General features: G+C 43.4%; 1 long non-coding RNA gene across 1 annotated transcript; it reads left to right on the top strand.

The window, feature by feature from the left end:
- The first annotated feature begins 5 nt into the window (after positions 1–5).
- Positions 6–13,402, top strand: LOC135229218 (uncharacterized). Its single transcript, XR_010320000.1, has 2 exons — positions 6–5,314; positions 8,383–13,402. It is a non-coding gene; the product is annotated as an uncharacterized LOC135229218 (long non-coding RNA).
- Positions 13,403–13,586: the final 184 nt, after the last annotated feature.

The following is a 13,586-nucleotide window of genomic DNA, read 5'->3' as shown; positions in this document are numbered from 1 at the left end:
GCAGGTGCTGCGCGCCTGCGCGAACGAGTCAGGACGTCCGCTCCCCTGGCGGACGCAGGCGTAACGACGACGTAATGACGTAACTGTACAGGACGGCGGGGCCGCGGTGGCTGCCAGGACATGTAGTCTTAAGCAAGAAACCGGCCAGCTCCAGCAGAATCCGGGAGCAGCGACAGTGACCGAAACCGAACCTGAGGTCCTCAAGCAGACGTACCCCTGCAGCGCCTCTTCTGGGAGTGTGGATTTCACCCTGCTGTGTTCTGAGTCGACCTATCTCGCTGTACTCAAGTGACTCCCCAGAGGTTCTAGAAACCTCCCCACACACAACGTCAGATTGAGTCTTAATGTGATGCCTTTAGGGAAATGTAGTCCGAGGCCAGAAACGCTGCGGCAGACTGGGAGGCAGGGTCCAGATTTCTCTCAGAGCTCTGGCCTGTACGCAGTGACCGCGAGAGCTGGGTTGCTAAGCAGCTCGAAGGGGTCAGACTGTGTGTGTTTGTGTTTCCCAGTGCCCTCTGCCGTGGTGGAGGTGAGGAAGGGAGGACGGTGGTGTGTGTTCAGGCTGTGCTTGAGCCTGTGAGAGGGAATAAGTGGATAAGTGTGATCCATTTCGGATTGTGTTTGGTGGTATGGGAAACGAGGTGAAACTGTGCACCAGAGATTTGTTAATAAGCACAATTAAACCCATGCACACCTTGCCTTAAATTCAGGTGGAATATACTCAAGGTCATAGTTTGGTTCTCAGGGACTTGCTCTGATTTTCTTCAGTTTCAGCTTGAACTTGCAAATGAGCAATTGATGGTCTGTTCCACAGTTGGCCCCTGGCCTTGTTCTGACTGATGATATTGAGCTTTTCCATTGTCTCTTTCCACAGGTGTAGTCAATTTGATTTCTGTGTGTTCCATCTGGCAAGGTCCATGTGTATAGCCACCGTTTATGTTGCTGAAAGAAGGTATTTCCAATGAAGAAGTCAATGGTCTTGAGAAATTCTATCATTCAGTCTCCAGCATTGTTTCTGTCACCAAGGCCGTATTTTCCAAATACTGATCCTTCTTCTTAGTTTACAACTTTCGCATTCCAATCGCCAGTAATTATCAATTCATCTTGATTGCATGTTCGATCAATTTCAGACTGCAGTAGCTGATAAAAAATCTTCTATTTCTTCATCTTTGGCCCTAGTGGTTGGTGTGTAAATTAGAATAATAGTCATATTAACTGGTCTTCCTTGTAGGCATATGGATATTATCCTATCACTGACAGCGTTGTACTTCAGGATAGATCTTGAAACATTCTTTTTGAGGATGAATGCAACACCATTCCTCTTCAAGTTGTCATTCCCCGCATAGTAGGCTATGTGATTGTCCAATTCAAAACAGCCAATACCAGTACATTTCAGCTCACTAATGCCTAGAATATTGATGTTTATGCATTGCATTCCATTTTTGACGATTTCCAATTTTCCTAGATTCATACTTTGTACATTCCAGGTTCCAATTATTAATGGATGTTTGCAGCTGTTGTTTCTCATTTTGAGTCCCGCCACATCAGCGAATGAAGGTCCTGAAAGCTTTACTCCATCCACATCATTAAGGTCGACTCTACTTAGAGGAGGCAGCTCTTCCTCAGTCATCTTTTGAGTGCCTTCCAACCTGGGGGGCTCATCTTCCAGCACTATATCGGACAATGTTCCGCTGCTATTCATAAGGTTTTCACTGGCAGAATTTAGCGCATGCTAAAACACTGTGTCTATGGGGAGACTGGGAACACTACATGCATGCTTAGGAAAAAACGGATGCTCATCAAACACCTAAGAAGAACCTATCCTTTGGCCTCAGACTGACCCTGAAGCACAGATCAAAGTTGCAAAGACAGGTTTTTTTTTGTATGTTTGTATTTTTTTTCTTTTCTTCTATTTTTTCTCTTCTTTTTGTTGTCTCTTCTGTTATGTCCATTTTCCTTTTTTGTCTTTGTTTAGTGCAAGGAAATATCTTTTGAAATACCAGTGTGAACAGGCTGGGGAACAGAGTCCTCAGGTCCATGCACATAGACACCAGTCATTTAAAAAATATGTAGGATGGTTCCTGAAAAAGTAGAACATAGAACTACCATATGACCCAGCAATCCTAGATATATACCCAAAATATTTGAAAGCAGGAATGCCAAGGGAAACCTGTACACCAATGATCATTGCAGCACTTTTCACGGTAGCCAGAAGGTGGAAACAACTGAAATGTCCGACAACAGGTGAATGGATAAACAAAATGTGGTATATAAACATAATGGTACATGCCTTGGTCATCTACTGCTACCATAACAGAAATACCATAAGTGGGTGGCTTTAACAAAGAGAAATTTATTTCCTCACAATAAAGTTGGCTAAAAGTCCAAATTCAAGACAACAGCTCCAGGAGAGGCTTTCAGTCTCTGTCGGCTCTGGAAGAAGGTCCTTGCCCTCAATCTTCCCCTGGTCGAAGAGCTTCTCAGGTGCAGGGACCCCGGGTCCAGTGGACACGCTGTGCTCCTGGTGCTACTTTCTTGGTGGTATGAGGTCCCCAACTCTCTCCTTGTTTCCCTTTATCTCTTGAGAGAGAGAAAGTGGTACAGGCTGCACCAAAGGGAAACTCCCTTTATCTTGGATCGGGGGGTGACCTGAGTGAGGGTGGTGTTATCCAACCCTAACCCTTTTAACATAAAATTACAATCATAAATGGAGGACAACCACTCAATACTGGGAAGCATGGCCTAACCAACTTGATACACACATTTTTCGGGGGACATAATTCAATCCATGACAGTATACTACTCAGCCATAAAGAGAAATGAAGTCCTGATGCATGCTACGATATTATGTTGAGTGAAATAAGTCAGTTCCAAAGGATAAATACTGTATGGTGATGAATCTGTGAAACATTTCATAACACGGAGGAACCTGGAAGGCATTATGCTGAGTGAAATTAGTTGCAAAAGGACAAATATTATATAAGACCACTATTATAAGATCTCGAGAAATAGTTTAAACTGAGAAGAACACATTCTTTTGTGGTTACAAGAGGGGGCAAGGAGGAAAGATGGGAGGAGGTATTTACCAATTAGATAGCAGATACCTACTTTAGGTGAAGGGAAGGACAGCACTCAATACAGAGGAGGTCAGCACAACTGGACTAAACCAAAAGCAAAGAGGTTTTCTGAATAAACTGAATGCTTCCAAGGTCGGCGAAGCAGGGGCAGGGGTTTGGAGACCATGGTTTCAGGGGACATCTAAGTCAATTGGAAAAACAAAATCTATTAAGAAAACCTCCTGCATCCCACTTTGAAGAGTGGCGTCTGGGGGTCTTAAAGGCTAGCAAGCGGCCATCTAAGATGCATCAATCAGTTTCAACGCACCTGGATGAAAGGAGAATAAACAACACCAAGGACACAAGGTGATTATGAGCCCGAGACAGAAAGGGCTACATGAACCAGAGACTACATCATCCTGAGACCAGAAGAACTAGATGGTGCCCAGCCACAACTGATAACTACCCTGACAGGGAACACAACAGAGAACCCCTGAGGGCGCAGGGAAACAGTGGGGTGCAGACCCCAAAACCTTGTAAAAAGACCAGACTTAATTGACTGAGACTAGAAAGGCCCCGGCAGTCATGGTCCCCTAACCTTCTGTTGGCCCAGGACAGGAACCATATGTGAAGCCAACTGATCAGACATGGATTGGACTGCACGATGGGTTGGAGACAGATGCTGCTGAGGAGTGAGCTACTTACATCCGGTGGACACTTGAGACTGTGTTGGTATCTCCTGTCTGGAGGGGAGATGGGAGGGTACAGAGGGTTAGAGGCTGGCAATATGGTCATGAAAAGAGAGACCAGGACTTCAGTCTAGTTATAGGCCTAGAAGCAACAATGAGTGTTGGGAATGTGTCTGGAGAACATTCAGCAATGTCTTGTAAGACATCTGCCTTAAGGGATGATGCCCCAGGCAGTGACTCAGACATCACCCTAGTGGACGACTGAGACAAAGGCTCTTCAGACACAACTGGGTTAATCTCAGCAGATGGGGTCTGAGGGGCTAACAGTTTTCCTGGGGAGGGTGGTTTAGCAGCCAAACATGGAGTAATCCCTTCAGGCGGGAGCTGCTATTTGGTGATGGCCTTGCTATTCCTCAATGAAACTCATTTTCTTTCACTCCTAATAGAGTGTGGGATTTTGTTCTTCAACAACACAAACAAACAGAAAACATGACCAGAGCCTTTGCAGCAGCAAATTAGCTAGGAGAAGATTATAATGTAATGCTTTCAAGTTCTGATTTAAAGTAGAATTCTAACCCAGGCAAAATGTGAGGGCAATCAAGGCATTTCCAGACAAGTAAGTAAGAACTTAAACATCTACTTGCAAGGCATGCACCTTGAGGAAACTGTTGGAGAAAGGAAATCGGCACAAAGGACTGATGAGAAAAAAAAAAAAAAAAGACTGTTTAGGAATAGAAAATAAAAACAGACATCTGATCTGTCTGTAAAGAGACTAAAGTAACTCTAAGCGCTCAATGTAGTCTTTCACCTTAGGTTTGGCGTTGGCTGTCTAGCAGCTCCAGGTAAGCTTTCCCCCAGGTTCTACCTTCCTTCCCTAGGAATCAACCCATCACCATGAAGGAAATGAGTTGCTTTGCGGATCAGGCTAAAGAATGTGAAGACTTAAGGCAAACTTTTGGTATCAGCCTCCTCAGGTTTCTGACATGCCCAGCAAAGTGAGAGATCATTGAAACTCCTTGTTTCCATTCTCATCTGGAGAGCTAACATTCTGAGCAACGTGATTGTTAACCAACCAGTCTTGAGAATATCCGTCCTGTGGCTGCTTTGTAACCAAGGTGAAACCCCCTTGATCTCCTGTCTTTCAATTGTGTCTTGTAGCCAGTCAATCGACTCACGTAAGCAATAATGACAACGATTGTGCTTTACTTGTCGCGCCTTTGACTGACCTTCGTCACTGTGAACCAACAAGAAAAACTGTAATTTTATTCTCCCCCTTCAGCACTCTGATTACTCCTGATTTGCCTTCTTCCCCTGAGATTCCGGAACGTCAGCCTGAGACTTTGCGATCTCCCACTGCCACGTCTCCGCTGCAATAAATCTCTTTCGATATTACCTTAAGGGAGCTGGAAAGTCTTTTCTCTCCAACATTTTGGCGTAGTTAATCGGCAGGGTTTTTGAAGTTACCCTTCCCCCGGAGACCCGAAGACCTGAAACACGGGACTCTGGCACCCAGGGCCCCTCTGTGTGCCCCTCCCTGCAGCTTTTTCGGACCCTTCTGGCTGTCTGGGGGTAAGTGCTCCCGAAAAGCAAACTGTGCATTTCCCCGTGGCTCTGTTGAGAATCTAGCCCCGAACTATTTCGGTGCAGCTTTTGCGGAGATTAACCGAAGTCGTTTCTCTGCTCCCGGTTTTTCTTTTTCTCCTTCGCGGTGGAATCGGCCTGTAAGCTTGTTGGAACTTCGCGTTCCACCTTTACTGTCCTCGGAAGCCTGTTAAAACGTTGGGTTTCCAACTGCGTTCCCAGACTGCCACCTAGTGGCTTCATCTTGTGAAGTGTGGTCCTGATCATCTTTCTTTCTTTTCTCTTGGCTAATTATCCTTTGAACAGCTGTTTGCTGTGGCGTTTTGGGGTCTCGGATCTGGAAGAGCGCAGGGCAAAGCCCCTGATGCGCTTTTGGCAAACCCTGAAAGTGTTACATTTTAAGTGTGTCCTTTGAACTTTCTGTCTTTTGTTTCCGGATTCCAGTCACAGTTTGAACCCTTTGGAGCTTGACGAGTCTGCCATCTAGTGGACGAAAATTATCATTCTTCGCAGGAACCTTTTTTCCTTTTGTTTTTCTAAGGCTCCATTTTGGCTTAGATCACCTGGTTGCCACTTGGTAGTGCTTCCTAAGATAGGGAACAGCGCTTCTAAAGACCATAAAGCATTCCCTTCTGGGACTCCCGTTTGATATACGGTCAGGAATTATGGCGCCAATTCAGTTCAGTACCCTCAAAGACGGCCTGCACTTATCAAGGAAAATAGTACTGATCAATGCCTATGTTATGGCAGTTCTGAACTCACTAAGTTAACTTTTCTGTGCAGCAAATTAAAAAAAAAAAAAAAAGACCCAAACCTAGTGTCCTCGAGTCAGACTCATAGCGACCGCATAGGATAGAGTAGAACTTCCCCATAGCTTCCAAAGAACACCTGGCGGATTCGAACTGCTGACCTTTCGGTTAGCAGCAGGAGCACTGAACCACTAGGCCACCAAGTTTTCCAAGAGAATAAAACCAATAAAAGCTCCCAGATTAATCGGACCCAACGGAAGGCCTATTTTAATTGTCTTTTGGAAGCTTTCAAATGGCAAAATGACAGCAAATTTCCTTCATTATGAGATGTTGTATCTAGACAAGCAGAACTGATTAAGGAATCGCAAAGACACTGCCTCAGCAGAACTTCCTTATCATGGAAAAGAGGAAGGGGTTCAAGAGGAAAGGACCAAACCTCCAGTTGAAACCAGCCCCATAGCTGAGATGCCTTTTAAGGTGAAATACCCCAAAACTGGAGGTGGACAGCCTGAGGTTACTGGTGCCTCCTGGTCTAAGGCCAAACTTCACACCATTCTTAGAGTTCCCCAGCCTGTGTGAAGATCCTCAGAAATTTAAGGAAGAATTTAAAATTCTGGCAGAAACTTATGAGTCTGGTCCAGGTGATCTATATAACTTGTTACACATGTTGCTAGGACCTGGGGGTGCTCAAAGGTGGTAGGAAGAAGCTAACCGGAAAGAACCTGAGAAATCATTGTCCATCCAACCAAACGTCTCAGGTACTGATTTGGTAACTCAGACTATACCTCTTACAACAAAATTAACCAAATGTTTTACAAAGATTTTTTCCTATAAGATTGTTTGGGCTAAAGTTCAAGCTTGCAAGCAGGAACAGGGTGAGAATGTTTATCACTACAGACATCGCTTGACCAGACTTTTTATGGAGAATTCAGGGTTGAACCTAGAAGAAGAGGAAAACAGGGTAACTTTTAACACCATTTTTGCAGAAGGATTACAGCTAACTCAGGGTGTAGTCCTTTACAAAAATGGTTTTAGTTAGCTGACTTAGTTAAATGACATCAGTTAAATTTAGAGAATGCGAAAACTTCCCTATACACCACCGTAGCCTACAATTAGCCAAAACCTTAGAACAGAAACTGAGCTGAAAACAAAGGCTCGACAAAATAAATCTATGTCTTTCCAATTACAACAAGTAGAGTTTCCCGGACGCAATCAGAGATTGAAACTTCAATTTAGGAACAGGTCCAGGGCTCCTGGGTCTGGAGTTCCTGGGGTCCACTATTTTTGTAAGAAGTCTGTACATTTTAAGAAGAACTGTCTTAAATTAAAAAGTCAGTCTGCTGGTATAGGATAGGCACAAAGACCAGTGGAATAGAATTCAGAGTTCAGAAATAAACCCATACACCTATAGCCAGTTGATTTCTGACAAGGGTGCTAAGTCCATTCAAAGGGGAATGAATAGCCTCTTCAATAAACGGTGCTGGGACAACAGGATCCCATATGCCAAAGAATGAAGCTGGACCCCTACCTCACACCATATATGAAAATTAACTCAAAATGATTACAGAATTTAAAGAGACATTTCTCCCAAAAGAAATAAAACTCTTAGAAGAAAACAGAGTTAAAACTTCAAAACCTTTTTTTGACAATGAATTCTCTGATACGAAGCCAAAAGCGTGAGCATCAACAACAAAAAATAAACTGGACTTCATCAAGTGAAGTTTTTTGTTTTTTTGTACGTCGAAGGATTTTATCAAGAAAGTGAAGAGATAACCTACAGAATTGAAGAAAAAAAAATGCAAACCAAATATCTGATAGGGGATTCATATCTAAAATATATAAAGAACTCCTACAAATCACCAAAAAAAAAAAAAAAAAAGAGATGAACAACATGTTATGGGTTCAATTGTGTCCCCCCAAAATGTGTGTCAACTTGGTTAGGCCGTGGTTACCGGTATTGTGTGATTGTCCACCATTTTATCAGCCTTGTGATCTTCATATGTGTTGTAAATCTGACCTCTACGATGTTCATTGGAAACCCTGGTGGTGTAGTGGTTAAGAGTTGCGACTGCTAACAAAAAGGTTGGCAGTTCTAATCCACTAGGTGCTCCTCGGAATCCATATGGGGCAGTTCTACTCTCTCCTATAGGGTTGCTATGAGTTGAAATCTACTCAAGGGCAAGGTTTTTTTTTTTTTTTTCCAATGATGTTAATGTGGAAGGGTTAGAGGTAGTTATGTTAATGAGGTAGGACTCAACCTACAAGATTAGATTGTATTTTGAGTGAATCTGTTTTGATATATAACAGGGAGAAGGGAGCAGAGAGACTGGAGGACTTCATTACCACCAAGCAGAAGAGCCAGGAGCATTTGCTTTGAACCAGGGGCCCCTGCACTGAGAAGCTGCTAGATCTGGGGAAGACTGATGACAAGGACCTTCTCCCAGAGCCAACAGAGAGAGAAAGACTTTCCTAGGAGCTGACGCCCTGAATTCAGACTTCTAGTCTCCTAGACTGTGAGAGAATAAATTACTCTTTGTAAAAGCCATCCACGTGTGGTATTTCTGTTGTAACAACACTAGATGACTCAAATAAAACATGGGTAAAGAACTTGAATAGACATTGCTCCCAAGAAAAATATACAAATGTCCAATAACCACATGAAAGTATGCTCAATATCTTTTGTCATTGTTGCTGTTGTTGTTAGGTGCCCGTGAGTCAGTCAGTTCCAACTCATAGTGACCCTACGAACAACAAAAGAAAACACTGCCTGGTCCTATACCATCCTCACAACCACTGTTATGCTTGGGCCCATTGTTGCAGCCACTCTGACAATCCATCTCATTGAGGGTCTTCTTTCTTGCTAATCCTCTACTTTAGCAAGCATGATGTCCTTTTCCAGGGACTGATCCCTCCTGATAACATGTCCAAAGTAAATGAGACTTAGTCTTGCCATCTTAGCCTCCAAGACGCATTCTGGTTGTACTTCTTCCAAGACAGATTTCTTTGTCCTTTTGGCAGTCCATGGTTTATTCGATACTGTTTGCCAAAAGCATAATTGAAAAGTATCAATTCTTCTTTGATCTTCCTTATTAATTGTCCAGCTTTCACATGCATATGAGAAGATTGAAACACAATGGCTTGGGTCACACACACCATAGTCTTCAAGGCAATGTCTTTGCTTTTCAACACTTAAAGAGTGTTCTAAGTTTTTTTTTTTTTTTTGCATCAGATTTGCCCAGTGCAATCCGACATTTGATTTCTTGACTGCTACTTCCATGGGTGTTGATTGTGAATCCATGTGAAGCGAAATCCTTGACAATTTCAATCTTTTTTTTTTTTTTATCATGATGTTGCTTATTGGTCCATTTGTGAGGATTTTTGTTGTATGTTGAGGTGTGATCAATCCATACTGAAGGCTGTGGTCTTTGGTCTTCATCAGTAAGTGCTTCAAGTACTCTTCACTTTCAGCAAGCAAGGTTGTATCATCGGCATAACACAGGTTGTTAGTGAATCTTTCTCTAATACTGATGCCCCGTGTTTGTTCATATACCCCAGATTCTCAGATTATTTGCTCAGCATACATATTGAACAGGTCAGTCGAAAGGATACAACCCTGACGCACACCTTTACTGACTTTAAACCACACAGCATCCCTTTGTTCTGTTCGAATGACTGCCAGTTGCTGTGTGTACAAGTTCTTCATGAGCACAATCGACTGTGCCAGAATTTCGCATCTTCGCAAAGTTATCCATAATTTTTTATCACCCACACAGTCGAATGCCTTTGCATAGTCAATAAAACAGAGGTAAACATCTTTCCGGTATTCTCTGCTTTCAGCCAGGATCCATCTGACATCAGCAATGATATCCCTGGTTTCACGTCCTCTTCTGAATCCAGCTTAAATTTCTGGTAGTTCTCTGTGCATATACTGCTACAGCTGATCTTCAGCAAAAATGTACTTGGGTGTGATATTAATGATACCGTTCGATAATTTCTGCATTCTGTTGGATCACCTTTCTTGGGAATAGGCATAAAGATGGTCGGCCAGGCAGCTGTCTTCCAAATTTCTTGGCATAGACAAGCGAGCACTTCCAGCACTGAATCTGTTTGTTGAAGCATCCCAGTTGATATTCTGTCCATTCCTGGAGCCTTGTTTTTTGCCAGAGCCTTCAGTGCAGCTTGGACTCTCTCTCGGCTCTGGAGGAAGGTCCTTCTCCTCAATCTTCCCATGGACTGGGAGCTTCTTAGCACAGGAAGCCCGGATCCAAAGCACCGTTTCTGCTCCCAGTGCTTCTTTCTTGGTGGCATGAGGTCCCCATTCTCTGCTGGCTTCCCTTTCTTTTTATCTCTTGTAAAAAAGAGAAAAAAGGATAAAAGGTGGTGCAGGCCAACTCCAGAGAAACTTCCTTTACACTGGATCACGGATATGACCTTAGTAAGGGTGTTATAATCCCACCCTAATCCTCTTTACCATAAAATTACAATCACAAAGTAGAGGATAACCACAAAATACTGGGAATCATGGCCTAACCACGTTGACGCATCTTTTGGGTGGACACATTCAATCCATGACATTCTGCCCAATGGTCTCCAAAAATTCATGTCCTTGCTACATGTAAGACACATTCACCCTATCACATCACATCACAGCAAAAGCCCTAAATCAACTCCAAGTCCAAAATCCACAAATTCTTCTTTACCTGTGAAATCTAGAATACAAGTTTGTTTGCTTCCAAAGTACAATGGCAAACCAGGCACAAACTAGATATTTCCATTACAAATGGGAGAAATTGCAGGGAAAGTAGTGATGACAGGAGTAAAGAAAGTCTATAGAATATATTCCATTAGCCCTCAAGGCTGGAAAATAATCCTCTGTTCTCTGAGAGGATTCACACAATGGCCCTGCCCTCCAGACTCCAGGTATTGGTCGCATTCTCTGGATTCTGAGTCGAGGCCCCTGGGCCCTGGGCTTTAGCTCCGACTTTCAGGCCCAGGCAATAAGACTTACCAAAATAAAATTAAAAACATACATAAATGGATGGAAAAGGTATAATATGCAAACACCAAACAAAAGAATGTTCGACTTGCTTTGCTCATACCAAATAACATAGGTTTCAGAGTAAAAGTATATTAGCATAAACAGACGGAGAATAAAAACAATAAAAGGGTTAATTCACCTAGAAAATATAATAACCCTATGGCAGCGGATTTTTTTTTTCTTTTCTTGGTTTAAAAGTCTATGTCTCTATTACGAGAGATTCAAAATACAATGAAAAAAAAAAAAACTAATGGGAGGAGGAGCCAAGATGGCGGACTCGACAGACACATCCTTGGCGCCCTCTTTACAACAAAGACCCGAAAAAACAAGTGAAAGAGTATATTTGTAACAAGCTGGGAGCCTTGAGCATCAAAGGCAAGCTTAGACAACAAACTGAGGGGTAGGGGAAGGAAGGGACCTTTCAGAAGCGGAGAGGAGTTGCCGGCCCTGAATCGTGGGGAGCCCTCAGGCACCATTCCCGGAGCAGCGGAGGTGGCAGCGGCGGGCGGGTCCTAGCGTTTGGCCGCAGTCTCCTCGGGGAGAAGCAGCAGCCACACAGCCCACTCACACCTCCAGAACCTGAACAGAAGGGCACTCTCCGCAAAAGCTAAGTACTTGCGGATATTTTACTGAGCCCCCCCACCCCCACGCCAGCTACAGCGGCTGAATCCCTAGGCCTGAGATAGACCCTGGTGAGCACCTGGAGCCGTCCTCCTGGCCTTGGGGAAGGAAAAAAAATGCAACTGGGGGGAAGAGGTAATTTGCTAGCTCCATTAACTGGGGAATCTCAGGACAGAAGCGACTCCCGTCCAGGCATAAACCGTCTGTGGACCTTGAGCACCTTTCCCTTCTTCATGGACCTGTGTGGGCCTATTTCGGGAGAATAGGCCCTTGTTGGCAAAGTCCAAGCATTTCAGCGGTGCCGTGGAGAGGTGGGCGTTTGATGTTTGACATTGCTTTGCCTATTAAACAGGGTCCTCACCTACCCACATCAGGGACCTGAGGACTGGTAGCTCCACTCAGGTCACCCAGCCACCCGCGACAGGGGTCCAAAGATAACTGGTACCTCCCACTCCTTACAACCTGAAACTTTGGGTGCCCATGGTCCGTCTGCAGGACCCACCCTCCAGCATGCTCTAGGGAACAGAGATGCGTTTTTCTCAGAGACACTTGGGGGTCAGTTCTTAGTCCCCTGCCTTGTTCAGAGCTTGAGCCTCTGCTGCAATCAGATACCGGTATCTACGCCAATCACCCCTGCCCCTCTAAGACTGCAGGACAGAGCCTGTACCACACACTTGATGATCAGCTACCTGGAAACCTGAGCTGAATTCATACAAGAAAACTGAATGGACTCCTAGACTGATATACCTGATAACACATCTAGCCAGCTGGAGACAGGACACCAGAGTTCCAAAGCTGAAAACAATCAAGTTAGCTCACTCAAGCAACCCATAGCGGTATACCAAAACAAAACAAAGCAAGCAGCTACGACACAGGAAGCAAGCATAAACTAAGACAATAACTTATAGATGGCTCGGAGACAACAGTCAATATCAAGTCAGGTAAAGAAACAGACCATGATCACCTCAACAGGCTCTCAGAACAAAGAATCCAGGGATCTTCTAGATGAAAGTGCATTCCTGGAATTACCAGATGCAGAATACAAAAGTTTAATACACAGAACACTTTAGGACATCAGGAAGGAAATGAGGTAATACACAGAACGAGCCAAGGAACACACAGATAAAGCAACTGAAGAAATTAGAAAGATTATTCAGGAACATTATGAAAAGTTTTATAAGCTGGGAAAATCCATAGACACACAACAATAAGGAATTCAGAAGATTAACAATAAAATTACAGATTTAGACAACTCCGTGGAAAGTCAGAGGAGCAGAATTGAGCAAGTAGAAGCTAAAATTTCTGAACTCGAAGTTAAATCACTTGGCACTAATATATTTGAAGAAAAATCAGATAAAAGAATTGAGAAAAATGAAGAAACCTTAAGAATCATGTATGTGGGACTCTATCAAGAGAAATAAGCTACGAGTGATTGGAGTACCAAACAGGGAGGGATAACAGAAAATATAGAGAAAATTGCTGAAGATTTGTTGGCAGAAAACTTTCCAGATGTTGTGAAAGATGACAGGATATCTATCCAAGATGCTCATCGAACTCCACGTAAGGTGGATGTTAAAAGAAAGTCACCAAGCCATATTATAATCAAACTTGCCAAAACCAAAGATGAAGAGAGAACTATAAGAGCAGTGAGGGATAAACAAAAAGTCACCTACAAAGACAGCCAATAAGAATAACCTCGGACTACTCGGCAGAAACCATGCAGGCAAGAAGGCAATGGGATGATAAATTTAAAAAATGGAAGGAAAAAAATTGCCTGCAAACAATCATATATCCAGCAAAACTGTCTCTTAAATATGAAGGTAAAATAAAGACATTTCCAAATAAACACAAG

This window comes from Loxodonta africana, unplaced genomic scaffold (genome assembly GCF_030014295.1).
Source record: "Loxodonta africana isolate mLoxAfr1 unplaced genomic scaffold, mLoxAfr1.hap2 scaffold_168, whole genome shotgun sequence".
NCBI classification, from domain to species: Eukaryota; Metazoa; Chordata; class Mammalia; order Proboscidea; family Elephantidae; genus Loxodonta; species Loxodonta africana.
The sequence above is the reverse complement of the archived record's forward strand: the minus strand, read 5'-3'. Positions and strand labels throughout refer to the sequence as shown.